Raw genomic sequence first — 16,883 nt, forward strand, 5'->3', positions numbered from 1 at the left:
GATATCCCTAAAAGCTGTCTGGCGTCCTGACTTACACCATCGCTCCATCTTAGGCAGGGTCTGCCTCGTTTTCTTTTTCTACCATAGATATTGTCCTTATATACTTTCCAGGTGGGATCATCCTCATCCATACGGATTAAATGACCTGCCCACCGCAACCTATTGAGCCGGATTTTATCCACAACCGGGACGGTCATGGAATCGCTCATAGATTTCGGCGTTAGGTAGGCTAAACAATGCAGAATGATATTGACCCTGCGTGCATGGGGGTGTACAGTTCTGATTTCCGACAAAAATGCATATGACAGATAAACAAGCAACCGATTTTAATAAAAACACAAAACATACCATAAAATGTGGTAGCAGTTTGTCAAACGAACAAACAAGGGTCCCTTTTTGAAAAACACACAAATCTATCCTACTTGGCGCTGACAAATTAAAAATTTTCCATTCGCTTCGTTTGTCAATAACGCGTGCACATCATGAAGTATTTTCTTTTGAGCCGTTCCTTTTAAATATTCCAAACGATTTCGATTGGGTTACAGTTGACAGACTATGAGGCCTGAACCAATGTCATGACCTCGTTTTCCTCTGCACTATCATTCAGCGTTCAAATTGTTCGAGAAACAATTCAAAGTACCGAAACCTTGCTCGCTGAAGGCATCGTAAAAGTGGAGCTTTGTTTTGACTGTACACCAAATATGGGCCGGAGCATTGGACTACTAGAAAGTGGATTCATCTGTCCAACAAGGTTGGGTGCCTTGTAATACCCCTATTCCAAGCCTGCGAAAATTATTCGACGCCTTTCCGAAGAAGAACACTAGGATATTCTTTTAAGAAGCGGATGATTTGTTTTCTTTTCTTCCTTTCACTGTACGCATGTATATATGTGTCGAGTAGGCGTGACACGTAGCCTCAAGGCACTCAGAACCTAGTACTCCATTGCACTCGAACCTCCCGCCTCCCCTAGCTTTTATCATCAAGATCATCACCTCAATCCCCATAAACATTGCTTTAAAAATAAACTATCCATTCAACCCACTTCCACGCTACATGCCCTGACAGACTATGGGTCCACCAAATGGATCTTCCAAGAAGGCAAGTCTTCTTCTTTACTTCCACCCCGTCCCATCTCAAAAGTGTCAATCTAGTCCTAAGTGCACTAGATTTCACATATTCCTCGGAGGAAATACTGAACGAATTTGAAGCCACCAATATCCGCTCCTACGAAACTCAAAACCTCTCCACCTTCTCCTCGTGATGTTTAGTCCCAAGTGCCAACAGTCGTCTCTCACGAAAACTAGGGCGATGTTCCGCTGCATTGTCAAATTAAAGGCAGTGCAGCTCCACGAGATAATGCTGTGCCGAAACTGCCAAGTTATTAGACATGCTGTACCGAACTGCAACCTACCCCATAAACTCTGCCAATGCCCCACAACTACCTCACACCAGGACCTGTCAACCACCCCAGGCTGGAATGACCATGACGGTGTCGTGCTATCGTCAGCACCAATCCAAGCTCCTTCTCAACTAAGCTGCCACTAATTGGCACCTCCTCAAACGCAAACTAGCTGACAACCTGTTGGCTATCCACCTCTCATCCACCCATTCCCTTGCAGAAATCGACCCCGCCGTGCGACAGTCCGCGGAAGTAAAAAAACCACCCTGCGACGCCAACTATACCGACATAGATACGCAACTCACTTCAATCATGGGACAGCTAGCGTCCTCCCCCACAATACTTCCCCAAAACCCACTCCAAACCACTGAAACGATGGTTCACCAACTTCTCCTCAACCTTTTAGTTAGTTAGTTTAGTTAAATGGGGGGAGCCGCAGCTCCGAGCACTCAGGCCATTATTAGGCCCATTGTACTATCCCCGTAAGTTGCCTATTCAAGGGCTTCCCGCCTACGGTGTTCGCAGGCTTTAGCGAATCTGAGAACATTCTCAAGAGGCAGAGAGTGTGCAGATTCTTCATTGAAGAAAACCTTGCCAAGGTGTCTTCGTCTGAGATCTGAGGATGCCGGGCAGCTGCATAAAAAGTGCAGGGCAGTTTCCTCCTCCTCCTCACATTGGCTGCACACAGCCGAAACCACTACCCCAATCTTTTCCATATGGTAGTTTAAGGGGCAGTGTCCCGTCAAAAGCCCTACTAGGGTTTTCATGTCCCACTTCTTAAGGGACAACAAAAATGCCCCTCTAGTGGCCCTAGGCTCCTTCACAAGGATTTTCGCCTGCCGGCAAGAGTCCAAATTTCTCCACTCGGTTGCGTGAATCCTTGCAACTCCTCAACCTTACCACCACCTTCCTCCACTTCGACGCCTATAAGTGTTCAAACTTTTTCAAAAATTTTTCAATTTTTCACCAAAATTTCCCTACTTTTCCACCTGAAAATTAAAGGTCTGGGAAAGTTTGTATGTATATTAGGTCTTTGTGCCAGACAGCATCGAAGGCGGTAGAGGGAATAATGTTGTTTGGGTTACTTAGAGCTTCAGATTTAAGGACTAGGAGGGCGTGGGAGCGCCGCTCCATATACGTAAGTCCAGACACGAATATTTGTCCAGCGTGGAAGACTCACTAAAGCGCGGAAATCTGAAACCTTTCTGGTCCCACATTCGCAACTCTCGCTGCCCCGCCCAGTTATCTCCTCCCTCCATTAAATTCTCTGGCTTCTCAGCTAACTCCCCCCAACGATCTTGTGATTTACTCTGCCGCTACTTTTCGTCAGTCTATATTCCTCCTCCTTCCTCCGAATCCCTCCCGATAGAAGATGTAGCCTGCCCCGCATCGCCTATCATTCCCCTTCTTACTCCTATCCTTGTCGAATACCTCATTGGCGAACTTGATGCCAAGGTCGGACCTGGCTACGATGGTCTTCCGAACCTCTTTTTGATCAAAACTGGTAAATCCATCTCCCTTCCCCTATCTCTTATTTTCAACAAAAGCCTTGAAGAGAATCATTTTCCCAGCTTGTGGAAAGAGGCTCTCATTATCCCCATTCACAAAACTGGCGATCGTTCGCTTGCCGAGAATTACCGTTCCATTTCCCTCCTTTCCTCCTGTTCCAAAATCCTGGAAAGATATGTCAGCGACTGGTTGTCCGCCCACTTTGGCCAACGCATAGTGAAAGAACAACACGGCTTCGTTAAACGTAGGTCCACTGCCTCCAACCTGCTTGACTTTACTAACTTTGTCGCCAAATGTCTAAATTCACGGCAAGAAGTGCATACCATTTACACTGACTTCGCGAAAGCCTTCGACACTGTAAATCACAAGATACTTCTATCCAAACTCTCGTCCCTAAACGTTCCCATATCACTTGTTTTATGGCTTGTCCTTTCCAACCGATCCTGCCGCGTCTCTTTTGACGGCTGTACTTCCCGCTCCTTCTCCCCCTCTTCTGGCTTCCCACAGGGGTCTATTCTGGGTCCTTTGCTATTTTTATTTTTTATTAACGACCTTCCTCCCCTCCTTGTCCCTGTTTGCTCTATGCAGACGACCTCAAGCTGTTTTCCGCTATATCGTCGCCTATGGACTGTGTTTCCCTTCAGAATAACCTGGACACTCTGGTTCGTTGATGTTCGACTAATGGTTTAGTGCTAAACGTCAGAAAGTGTCACTCTATGTGCTACTCCCTAAAATCCTCACCCATTTCTTTCTCCTACTCGCTTAACGGACATTCCTTATCCTGCTTAAATTCTACTCAAGACCTCGGAGTCACTTTCGACAATAAGCTCCGCTTTGCCTCGATGTCATCAATCGAGCAGCAAAATTGTCAGGCTTTATTCTTCGCTCCTCCTCTGATTTTGACTCCATCCAACCCTCCTTAGCTCTCTTCAATTCCCTTGTGAGGAATACCCTCGAGTATTGCTCCGTGATCTGGTCACCCACTCGTAACTGTGATTGTCTTGCCCTTGAAAATGTGCAACGTAAATTCACCCGTTCTCTCTTCTTTAAGAAAAGCCTCCCTCGTGTGGATTACCCCTCCCGCCTCCACTTTCTAAACCTTCCCTTCCTACAACAGCGTAGCTCCTATCTGGATCTATGCACATTCTTTGAACTTTCCTCGGGCCTGATGGACTGCTCCGCCGCTGACGAGATCACCTGCCGTCCTGCGTCTTATAACACACGTAACGTAGATATTTTCAACGTGCCCTTCGCGGAGCTCGAAGTCTATTTTCATTCCCCGATTCCCAGGGTTTGCCGGAATTATAATGCAGAACAGCTTGGTCCTTTTAACTTCCCTACTTTAAGTAGTTTTAAACGTAGGATAAGGTTAATATTATTTAACCCCCCTTGCAATAGACATCGCTCGGGCTTCGCCTATTCAACAGCCCTATAACACCATGCTTCTCTATTTGTATCCCTCCTCCTTCTCCCATTCCCCAAATGTGAAAGAAAGACTCTGCCCAATTGGTCGGATACAACATCAACTAGATACAAACTTACGTTTCCCCCAATCCCTAGACAAAAAAGCCACTATTAGTACAGTTCTGTGAGTACCTGTTTTGTGGACTTGGTCTTCTTAAGATACGGTTTGATTTTGGGACCACAATCAGAGCCCCGCTGAGACAAGCACAACGATCATCATCAACGGCGCAACAACCGGTATCCGGTCTAGGCCTGCCTTAATAAGGAACTCTAGACATCCCGGTTTTGCGCCGAGGTCCACCAATTCGATATCCCTAAAACCTGTCTGGCGTCCTGGCCTACGCCATCGCTCCATCTTAGGCAGGGTCTGCCTCGTTTTCTATTTCTACCATAGATATTGCCCTTATAGACTTTCCGGGTTGGATCATCCTCATCCATATGGATTAAGTGACCCGCCCACCGTAACCTATTGAGCCGGATTTTATCCAAAACCGGACGGTCAAGGTATCGCTCATAGATTTCGTCATTGTGTAGGCTACGGAATCGTCCATCCTCATGTAGGGGGCCAAAAATTCTTCGGAGGATTCCTCTCTCGAACGCGACCAAGAGTTCGCAATTTTTCTTGCTAAGAATCCAAGCTTCCGGGGAATACATAAGGACTGGCAAGATCATTGTTTTGTACAGTAAGAGCTTTGATCCTATGGTGAGACGTTTCGAGCGGAATAGTTCTTGTAAGCTGAAATAGGCTCTGTTGGCTGACAACAACCGTGCGCAGATTCCCTCCATACAGACCTCCTAACTAATTCATCTACAGGGCCTCTGTTGACTGCAGTTATTGAGGCATCCATTTCCCTCTTATAAGTGTCGCGGGGGGCTGTGTTGTGGATGGCTTCAATGTTAACTCTCACCTGATTGTCAGAGGAGATTTTAGGTGGTATTGTAATTGGAGTTCGGAGCACTATGCCAACGAGATAGCGTCCGAGTCTATATTGGCAGCAGGTTTCATTTTTTGGCTGACTAGAAAACCTACTCCGAGCACATGGTTTACTGGATGGCCACTATAATATATGGTGTAGTGGCTCTTCTCCAGGAAACCGGTCCCTGTCCAACGCATCTCCTGTAACGCTGTTACATCAGCCTTATATTGAGACAGGGTATCGGCCAGCTGCTCATCAGCTTCATCTCTGTGCGGGGAGCGCACGTTCCATGAAAAAATGCGCAAATCGTTATTCCGTTGTCGTTGCCGGGTTCGTCGTTGTGTAATCCGTCCAGTCCGAGGCTTCGTAACAAGTTGTTTTCCGTGTAGGGTTGTCAGCCCTACGCAATCCCCAACCTGGAGGACCAGTTGGTACAATTTGTCCCGTTTTTAGGCGCGGGAGACTTGCCTTCATCCTTCTCCGTCTGCAGCTTTTCGTTAAGAAAGAGCTCAAGCACAACGATGCCCTTCTAAACATAAGGCATGGCTCAGCTAAATTTCCACGGGAACTATGGAGTTCGGAACACATGTTGAAACGCAACACAACTCGTAAGTTTGTGCCCGAAGGTCTCTCTTCGCTTTAACGTAACCACAACCTCCATGAAGTTCCCACTAGGGTCCAACCACAACAATTGAGATGAACACTTATGAAACAGGGATTCTCCTAAAACATGTGAATTCAGAGGATATCTCGGTTGCCAAGGTTTAAGGTTTCGTGACCTACTGCCACTTCAGATGAGTCCCCGTGCAAACTCGGGTCTGATCGCGCTAATTAGGCCTTTGGAGCATTCGCCTTACTATATCACGGCCAGCAAACCAAAGTGATACAGCGTCTCTCAGCGCCACGGAGGTTCTCCTCGACCACTCGGTTTTAGTTTGGCCAACGGTGTTACTGCTCCGTCTTCCTGGTGCTCAGAGGTGGCGGCGAGAAAGATGGGGCGGCAACCCTATCGACTAAACCAAAACCAAGTGGCCGAGGAGAACCTCCATAGTTGTGGCACCGGGAGACGGTGTAATCACTTTGGTTTGCCGACCGTGATTCAGTAGGCGAATGCTCCAAAGGCCTAATCAGGACGATCAGACCTGAGTCTGCACGGGGACTCATCTGAAGTGGCAAATTTGTCACGAAACCTTACCAGGGGTATACTGGTACCATGGGAACCGAGGTAGCCCCTGGACTCTTATACTTCAGGAGAATTCCTGTCGTATCTGAGTACAGCTCGGTTGGTTGCGGTTGACCCCCTTGTGGGAGTTTCATGGTGGCTGTGGTTGTGCTCAAGCGAGAAGAGACCTTCGGGTCTCGACGTGGTGTTGCGTATCAACACGGGTGCCGTACTCCATAGTTCGGTAGAGATTTAGGTAATTCTTGCCTCCACCAGTATGAATGCTAAGCCACGCACTTGGTATTGACTGGTACCGTTGCGCTTGTCTCAGCCGGGCTCTGATTGTGGTCACAAAATGAATCCGTGCCTGAAGAAGGCCGTAGAATTAAGTCTCAAGACAGGTACCTACGTTAAACACCGAGGACTTCACTTCACTGCTCCGTCTTCCTCACCACCACTTCTGAGCACCCACTATTAGTATAATACTTTCCGAAATAGGTCTTAGTTCTAATGTCAGCGATGAAGAATAGGAAAGTAATACAGGTAAAACTGTCAATTTCGTTCGGTACCAAAGCTGGCGCTACCATCCACCAACCCAATTGTATCTGCGAGTTTCGCCGTATGTTTGTTCGTTTGATAGACCAGTAATGCCAATTATGCTCATGGTTTCAACCTTGCGCTGGAAAAAACCGAAGTAGTCATCCTGACCAGAAGGGGAATCCCGACCTTGCGTCCCATATCGAGGCGAGTTGACTATAGAGTCAAAACCAGCGATTAAATATCTTGGTTTAATGCTCGACTCGAAGATGAGCTTCTTCGAGCAAATCAAAGCAGCCGCGGACAGGGCTGCAGCAGGAGTCGCGGCCTTGAGTCAGCTAATGGCGAATGTGGGTGGCCCTATATTAACTAGGAGACGTCTCCTCATGGGAGCAACGCAGTCCGTCCTTCTCTATGGTGCGGAGGTATGGGCTGATGCCCTTGACAAGGAGGTGCATCGTAAACGCCTCGCTCAAGTGCAGAGGCGGGGAGCTTTGCGAGTGGCGTCTGCTTATCGCACCGTCTCCGAACCGGCTGTGATGGTGATTGCGGGAGTGATCCCCGTTGCCCTCCTTGCCAAGGAACGCAAAGCTATCTATCGCCGTAAGGGCGGAAATTTGAGAGAAGTGGTTGCCCGTGAAAAACGTCAACGCACCCTTAGCAAATGGCAACTTTCTTGGCAAAATGAGCCAAGGGGCAAGTGGACTGCGCGGCTCATCGACAAATTAGACCCATGGTTGAACAGAACGCACGGTGAGATTGATTACTTCCTTACCCAACTTCTAAGTGGGCATGGAGGTTTTCAGTCTTACCTGCACAGGGTTGGGAAGGCGCGATCTCGTGTGTGTTCTGCAATAGAGTGGCGGATGACGCTGAACACACCTTTTTCTCTTGCGAGAGGTGGGACGGCCTTCGCCAGCAGCTTTATGCAGACACAGGAGAGCTCTCTCCAGACAACATTGTCAGAGAGATGCTGAAGAGCGCTGCCAGCTGGAATCGTATTGCGCATTATGTTCGGGCTCTTCTTACTACGAAGAAGATTGAACTCGACCGACGGGGGGATCGGACGGTAAGGGGTTCCCTGAACTAACAACAACTCCCTTCCTCCCCTCCCCTCCCGTTGGTGAAAGGAATTCCCTGACTTGAAGGCTCCCAAAGCCGGGAGAGCCGGAGGGCTAGCCCGAAGTAATGTGTCAAACGGTTCCAGGCTAGTTCTCTGATGACAGGGAGGGGTTTAGTTGGTAGTCCGCCAGCGTGCTGTTGCGGGAGTCCAACACTCTGTGCGTAAACGCATTCATCTACCCTACTCCAAAAAAAAAAAAAATGCCAATTATACCGTGTGCCAAATAAATACCCCATATTACACTGAAATGAACAGGATTCAACTCTCATAATAAACGTTATGTTATTCCAGACACTGCTCCTTAAAGCACGAAGACAGAAGCTACGAGCATCAAACCAGGAATATTGTTGCCAACACCGTTCAACCCACCAAAGCCCCACTGTCGCAAACTTTGATTCGATCGAAAATATGTTAAACGAACTCAATAAAAAATTACAAGCCGAAAGCGACATTGTTATGGAAACTGTGGAAAATTCCGTAGATTTTTCCGGCGACAGATTCATTCCGCTACCGTTTCGTTACTGGCGAAAAACAACGGCAGCTTCAAATATGATTTTAAAAATTTCACCTCAATTACAGCCCCCAACTGGTTTCGAGAGAAAATTTATTATTAGGACAGATGTGGATTTAATGAACATGCAAAATATCCTTACCCCAAGCGATCTAGAAATTAATGAAGCGATAAGGAAGAAAAAAGAAGCAGAAACATTGCTTCAAAACGCCAAGGTTGAGGCTTACCACCTGATCAAGGACATACGAAAGGAATTGGGAAAGTCAAAAGGATTATAGTGACAAAAGTCATGTTACTATCGTCATGTATGTGAGCTAAATATTTTGGATTGGAGGTTTTCACCTAGTCCTAATTTTCCACATTTCTCTCTTGCAGGAGCCAACAATCTTACGAGTGGATGGAAGTTGTGTATAAATCGTTAGTTGAAAATGTCCTGCACAGGTTGTGTACCTTCAGTGAAATTGAAATGGAAGAAATTTGTTTAAAATAAATGTCTGTGTTGTTTTCAAACCCCTGCAGAAACTCATAGCTAAGTTTTTCAAACCATTTCATATTATTTAGTCACTTCATTGCAATTTGCAGTCGTTCACTGAAATTGTCCTTTATTGTTCGATACTTAACCCGACTGAATTCACTATTTTTCGGTTTGGTAGTTTCTGAGAATGGCCCTCTCAAAGGAATGATTACTTTCAACCCCCCGCACTCCCCACCATTCCAACGAACGTCGAAACTAAGGCCAGCATCGAAAAGTACTAACCGAGACCTTTAATTTGATACCCCACATGACTATATTTGATGAAAAAAAAAATTACACCCCCCTTTTGCATGTATGGGGATCCATCTCCGAGAAAAATGCCTGTGAGGAGCGGCCAGATCTCCCATCAGGCGCGACCCCAGCTGGCGGATGCCTTGGCTTTGGTCACATTGCGAAATCATGCACTAACCCAAATGACAGGTCAAAGCAATGCAGGAGATGCGGAGTGGAAGGCCATATCAGCAAGGACTGCGGAGCTGACCCAAATTGTCTACTGTGCAAAGGAAAGGAGGGTGTGGACCATCGGCACATTGCGGGCAGCAGAAGGTGCCCGGAATACAGGAGAGCCCTTAGCACAAATCGCAGATGAGGTTGATACAAATCAACTTCAACCACTGCGAGGCGGCGCAGGATCTACTAGCGCAAACCATCTGCGAGAAAAACATCGATGTGGCCATACTAAGTGAACCATACCGAAACCGCGGTGGTAGCGTTTGGGTCAAAGACCAAACGGGCCAAGCAGCGCTGTGGACTTGTGGAGAACAAGCCTTCCAGGAAATAATGGAGCACCCGGAGGAGGGCTTCATCAGAGCGAAGGTGAAGGGCATCCACATCTACAGCTGCTATGCTCCACCCAGCGCTACACTCGTCGAGTATGAGCGGATGATTGCTACTCTTGTTTTGGATGCAAGAGGACGTTGGCCGATCATAATGGGAGGCGATTTCAATGCGTGGGCTCTTGAATGGGGCAGCCGGATAACTAATGTCAGGGGACGTGTTCTCCTCGAAGCATTCGCGGAGCTGAACGTGGTACTGGCGAATGTTGGGTCTTCGTACACTTTCCGGGGAAGGGGCCTGGGGTCTATAGTGGACCTGACATACGTGAGTGCCACTTTAGCCAGTAGAATCGCTTGGCATGTCAGTGAGGACTATACTCACAGCGACCACCAGGCAATCTGCATAGACATCAAGGGCGGATCGAGCTCGAAAAAGAGTTTTCGCAAAATGCTGGGTGGTATGCTTGGCTGGACAGTGAAAGCGTTCGAGGGGGACACGTTTTCCGCGGTGCTCAAATCCGACACATCCCTGAATGGTACGGCTGGAGAGAAAGCCACCCAGCTCACTCGATGGGTGACGGAAGCATGCGATGCTACTATGCCCAGAAGGCGATTGCTCTCCAGTAGGCAACCCAACTACTGGTGGAACAACGAAATCGCAAGTTTGCGGGCCGCATGTTTTCGGGCAAGAAGGCTTTGCCAGAGGCTCAGAGGAAAACCCGGTGGCGACGGTCGAGAGGAGGCACACAAGCAATTGCGTGGCCGCCTAAAGGAAGCCATTCGGAGGAGCAAAAAGAACTGCTTCAAACAGCTGTGCGACCATGCCGACATAAACCCTTGGTGCGAGGCTTACAGAGTGGTGATGAAAAGGCTGCGGAAATCACCCCAGGTGACCTGTCCGCGCCTCCTGAAACAGATTGTTATCACTCTGTTCCCTCACCACGAAAATAGGGGAAGGCAAATTTTTGTCCAGCTAAATGACGGCATAATACCGCCTGTAACTGTGGAGGAGCTGCGGGAAGTATGTGGTAGGTTCGGTGACAACAGGTCCCCAACCGAGCTTTGAAACTGGCAGTGAAGACTAGGCTCGACCTTTTCGCCAACACCTTCGAGGCGTGCCTAAAAGAAGGAATATTCCCTGCCCAGTGGAAAAAGCAAAAGTTGGTGTTGCTTCCGAAGCCTGGCAAGCAACCTGAAAACCCAGCGTCGTATCGTCCTATCTGCCTGTTGGATACAATGGGGAAGATGATGGAGAGAGTCATCTACAACAGACTCCTGCCCATCGTCGAAGCCAGCAATGGTTTGTCGGAACGCCAGTTTGGTTTCCGACGCGCCCGCTCTACGGTGGACGCAATTGGCATGGTGGTAAACCTGGCAAAAGGTGCACTGATTTCTGGCGGCTGCTATGCCGTGGTGGCGTTGGATGTCAAAAACGCATTCAACTCGGCCAACTGGAATAGAATTAAAGGGGCGTTGGCTGACATAGGTGTCCCCGGATACTTAGCGAATTTGGTGGAAAACTACCTCTCAGAGAGGACTCTCTGGTACGGGACGGATGTGGGCCCCAAAGAGTACATTGTCACAGCCGAGGTACCACAGGGATCGGTACTTGGTCCCCTGTTGTGGAATATCATGTATAATGGGGTGCTTGCTCTTCCCGTCCCAGAGGGGACCACGATTGTCGGCTTTGCTGATGACCTAGCTGTGGTTGTTGCAGCAAAACACCCAGAAGATGTGGAGGTTTACGCAACAGAAACAGTGAGAGCGGTAAAGTCCTGACTAGAAAAGGCCGGGCTGACCTTGGCGGACGCGAAAACGGAAGCGGTCTTAATAACGAAACGCAGGAAAAATAACACTGTAAAAGTGGAGGTCGGTGGACATACGGTCGTATCAAAGCCGGCTATCAAATACCTGGGGGTGAATTGACACCAAATTGAATTTTAGGGAACACCTAGAGTATGCATGCCAAAAGGCAGCCAGTGCCACCACGGCACTTGCAAAAATGTTGCCAAATATTGGTGGGCCGAAACATTGCTGGAGGTTGGTGCTAGCCGGAGTGGTGCGCTCCATCCTGCTCTACTCGTCGCCTGTGTGGGCAGAGGCGCTTGCAAACTCTCAGAGACGGAAGCAGGTAAACTCGGTTTACCGGCGGATGGCTTTGAGGGTTTGCAGTGCTTTTAGAACCACATCAGATGAGGCAGTATTGGTGGTGGCAGGCATGATCCCGGTTGACATTCTGGCCAAAGAAATGAGTGTCCTGTACAATGCAAGACATATGGAGGGGCATGCACAGCGTAGGTCAGAGTCGCTTGATCTCTGGCAACGAAGATGGGACGAGTCTACGAAAGGTCGGTGGACGCACAGGCTCATTCCCAACATTAGGGTGTGGCTTGAGCGAAAGCATGGGGATACCAACTACCACATTACCCAGTTCCTCACGGGACACGGTGATTGCTACAGGCAGTGTCTGCACCGCTTTGGGTTGGATGATTTTCCGAACTGTCCCAGATGTGATGGCATACCGGAGGATCCAGAGCATGTGATGTTTCACTGCCAACGATTTGCGATGGAGAGAAGGAGCTTAAACCAGGTGCTGGGCAGGAGCGGGACCCCGGAGAGTTTGGTTACTGAGATGCCGGAGTCCGAGGAGAAGTGGCTTGCGGTTAGCTCCGCAATCATCCAAATGCAGGAGGAGTTGCTGAAGGAACAAAGAAGGAGGAAAGCTGCAAATACCCCGCGAAGTAATACCTCAATGGTGGTCCCGCGGGGCTGCGGCTGGAGAGCCCGGATGTGGTTTTTAGTGGGTGTGAATCCCACACGCGCCCGCTGTTGTTCCGCCGTTCGGGCGACGGAGCTGCGGCGGACGTGTCTAAGATTTTCCACCTCCGTGTACGCACACAAAACAAAAAAAAAAAACTGGCGGATTGGGGCATACCTATTGATGTGTAAATATATGTTCATGCACCTTTCTTTTTTGACTGTGCATGCGCTAGTGTTTGCTTATCTCTAGTGCGTGGACCAAAATGGCTATGGGAAGAACACCCAGAAAATAAAATCAACATGGACGAATTGAGAAGGAGTAAAGTTACGGTGCAGGGGCTCGGAACCCCAGTACCGGCGGATTTTGGGAGTGAGCAAGCGATATCCCTCGACCGCAGTACCTCGGTGGTGGACAACGTGGCCACCGTTGCATCTAACACTACAAGTGTTTTAGATTTGGAGAAGGAGGTGTTCAAATGAAGCACAACTCTGCTAAGAACACCAATTGCAAAGGCAAAGAATGATAGGCTAAAAGGAGATAGCTGGCCAAAAAAGGCTATTTCGACACCCATCGGATTTGATCAAGAGGTACTCCAGCAGCAGCAAATAGATCCATTCAGGAGAAGCTCATCAATTTTACGATCGCCTCCAATACCAAAGCCGTCAAAAGAAAAAGTCCCTGGGAACTCAGTAATTGGAAAAGGCGAAGGAGTCAGTAAAAGGAGTAATCTGGCCAAGACTCACCGAGAACAGAGCCCTGAGCCAGAAGAACTACTGTTGTACTTGATCTTTGATCAAGTAAGCGAGTTCGAGATAAAGAGGGCGAAGCTTTGGCGAATCGACAGGCACCAAAAAGGAAGAAAAGAGTCTCGACCAGTCCAGCAAACGGAACTAAAAGTTCAAAAGAACCCATAGTGCCCAAAGTAGGTCGGCTAGCGAAGCAAAACCGAGAGAAAATAAGAACAGTGGTTGGACTAAGGTCCTGAACAAGAAAAGAGACAAGAAACCAAAGATGCGAATTCGCCCGGAGGCAATTGTAATCTCCAGCAGAGGACATCTAACGTATGCAGAGATACTGAAGAAGGTGAAATCTGATCCCGACCTAGGCGGAAGTATCAGAAAAATCCGGAGGACCCAGAAAGGGGATCCCATGTTTGAACTTAGAAAAATCCAGCCTGGGGAAAACTGACGGCTTTCGTAACCAAGCTTTACACTCACTTGTGGAGAATGTCGCGGTTCGTTCCCAAAAAACATGAGACCTATATCCAGTGCAAGGATCTCGATAAGGTAACATCGAGAGAAGAGATCCGCACTGCCTTGAAGGAACAATTCAAGTTGGAGGAATTCAGGGAAGAATCTATCGTGAGCCTAAGAAAAGCGTATGGCGGTACACAAACGGCTACAATGCGACTGAAAGTGGAGTCAGCGCGAAAGTTGTTGGCCGTGGGAAAGGTTCGGATTGGATGGGTTGTTTGCCGACTAAGAGAACAGATCTCTTTAAAAAGGTGCTTCAAATGCCTAATGTTTGGACACTTCGCGAAGGCATGCACTAGCGGCATCGATCGTGCCCCTATGTTGAAAATAATTCAGGGGTTATTTCCCCAGCAAGAGCGGGGTACTAACACTTTCCAGCGTCCCCTGAATGTGATGCCGATTCCACCAGTCACCAGGGACGAGCTGCTGGAGATCTGCAGTCGAATAGGCGACAGCAAAGCCCCTAGTCTGGACGGCATACCGAATAAGGCCCTCAAACTTGCCGTCAAATGTAGGCCGGATATGTTCGCGGAGCTGTTCGAAACATGCATGTCCGAGGGTATCTTTCCAGCACCATGGAAGCGGCAGAAGCTGGTGCTGGTGCTGGTGCTGCTGCCTAAGGCTGGTAAACCGCCAGGGGAACCGTCCTTCTATAGACCCATATGTCTTCTAGACACTATGGGGAAAATGTTGGAGCGGGTTATTTATAATAGACTTCTCCCAGTCGTGGAGAGCGAAGGGAGCCTTTCAGGTAGGCAGTATAGGTTCCGTAAAGACAAATCAACCATTGATGCCATCAAAATGGTTACTGGCTTGGCCGAAAATGTAATTCACGGAAGGGGTTGTACCAGCAAATATTGTGTGGCTGTCACCCTGGATGTGAGGAATGCATTCAACTCGGCCAATTGGAACCTTATACGAAAATCTCTGGCGACGATTGGTGTTCCCACCTACCATGCCGCTATTATAGATAGCTATTTGCATGAGCGAACATTGTGGTATAATACCGATGATAGACCCAAGGAGTACGTTGTCTCCGCGGGTGTCCCACAGGGCTCTGTACTGGGCCCAGTACTGTGGAACATCATGTACAATGATGATGCTTGATGCATCAGTGGTGACCGGATTCTGATTATGGTTGGTACCCTTTATCTAAACTTGCAATTCCCAATATACTCTGCGCTTTCAGTTGAGAAAGTTGCAAAAGAATCCGCACAGGCGGAAGTTTCATCTGCAACATTTTGATGTGATAATAAAGCATCTTCCTCCAAACGTAATGAGTAGGGAGGACTGGGAAAGTAGCCTTTATGTAGAGCATTAATCGGAAACTTTAAAAATGTAATACTTTATTTAAAGCCAATCTAAGTCAATGTACAAAGCTGGTGCCTGGTGAGGATTCAAAGATGACTGCTGGTTACTGGCTGAAGATTTTACAGCCATGTCTGCAGCAAAGATCCTTTAGTTGTGTTTTCAGTTAACACAACTAAATGAAGTTTGTGAAATCTTTTACAAAGTCCACCTGGCCCATGCTATGTGGCATTGCTTATAGAATCCATTGGCAACTGCACATATCGTAGGAGCCGAAGAGCGTAGCGCAGATGAAATTTATTGCAATTTTTACCGACTTCGCCCATTTTTTTATTAAATTTGGGGCAATAGAAATAGGTTCTATCTCATCGGCCACTGCGGCAAACTCCTCCAGTGTTTGATTTTATATAAAGAACAGCAATCGGCGTTTCTTTTGCAGCAACAAATCAAGGCACTTAATGCGTGGGATGTCATCGCTGACGCTCATACCGGTCAGAGAATGCATAAAACGGAGCAGCGAGTCCTAGATGGTCTGGTCCGGCAACAGGTTTAGCGAGGTATAGCCTATTGATGATGGTGTGAGCACTGCTGATGTAAATGAAAGGATCTATATGGTGTGCCTCTTTGATCATTGTGGCAAGATCCACCAGTGTCTGATTTTATATAAGGAGTAGCAGTCGGAAGCAAATTAAGCCACTTAACACGTAGGACGTCATCGCTGATATGTTGCAAAAGCTGAGAGGAGCGTCTATCCGCGAGCTTGACGTCCTTAAGCAGCCATGAGGCGGTCGATGATAGCCGTCTTTAACGGACAAGTCATCATCATCAACGGCGCAACAGCCGGTATCCGGTCTAGGTCTGCCTTAATAAGGAACTCCAGACATCCCGGTTTCAAGCCGAGGTCCACCAATTCGATATCCCTAAAAGCTGTCTGGCGTCCTGGCCTACGCAATCGCTCCATCTTAGGCAGGGTCTGCCTCGTCTTCTTTTTCTACCATAGATATTGCCCTTATAGATTTTCCGGGTGGGATCATCCTCATCCATACGGATTAAGTGACCCGCCCACCGTATCCTATTGGGCCGGATTTTATCCACAACCGGACGGTCATGGTATCGCTCATAGATTTCACCATTGTGTAGGCTACGGAATCGCCCATCCTCATGTATGAGGCCAAAAATTCTTCGGAGGATTCTTCTCTCGAACGCGGCCAAGAATTCGCAATTTTTCTTGCTTTTCGAGGAATACATGAGAACTGGCAAGATCATTGTCTTGTACAGTAAGAGGTTTGACCCTATGGTGAGACGTTTCGAGCGGAACAGTTTTTGTAAGCTGAAATAGGCTCTGTTGGCTGACAACAACCGTGCGCGGATTTCATCATCGTAGCTGTTATCGGTTGTGATTTTCGACCCTAGATAGGAGAAATTGTCAACAGCCTCAAAGTTGTATTCTCCTATCCTTATTCTTCTTCGTGTTTGTGTTTGACCAGTGCGGTTTGATGTTGTTGGTTGATTCGTCTTCGGTGCTGACGTTGCCACCATACATTTTGTCTTGCCTCCATTGATGTGCAGCCCAAGATCTCGCGCCAATTACCGCCTGCTCGATCTGGATGAGGGCGGTTTGTACGTCT

Source organism: Hermetia illucens, chromosome 1 (assembly GCF_905115235.1).
Source record: "Hermetia illucens chromosome 1, iHerIll2.2.curated.20191125, whole genome shotgun sequence".
NCBI lineage: Eukaryota > Metazoa > Arthropoda > Insecta > Diptera > Stratiomyidae > Hermetia > Hermetia illucens.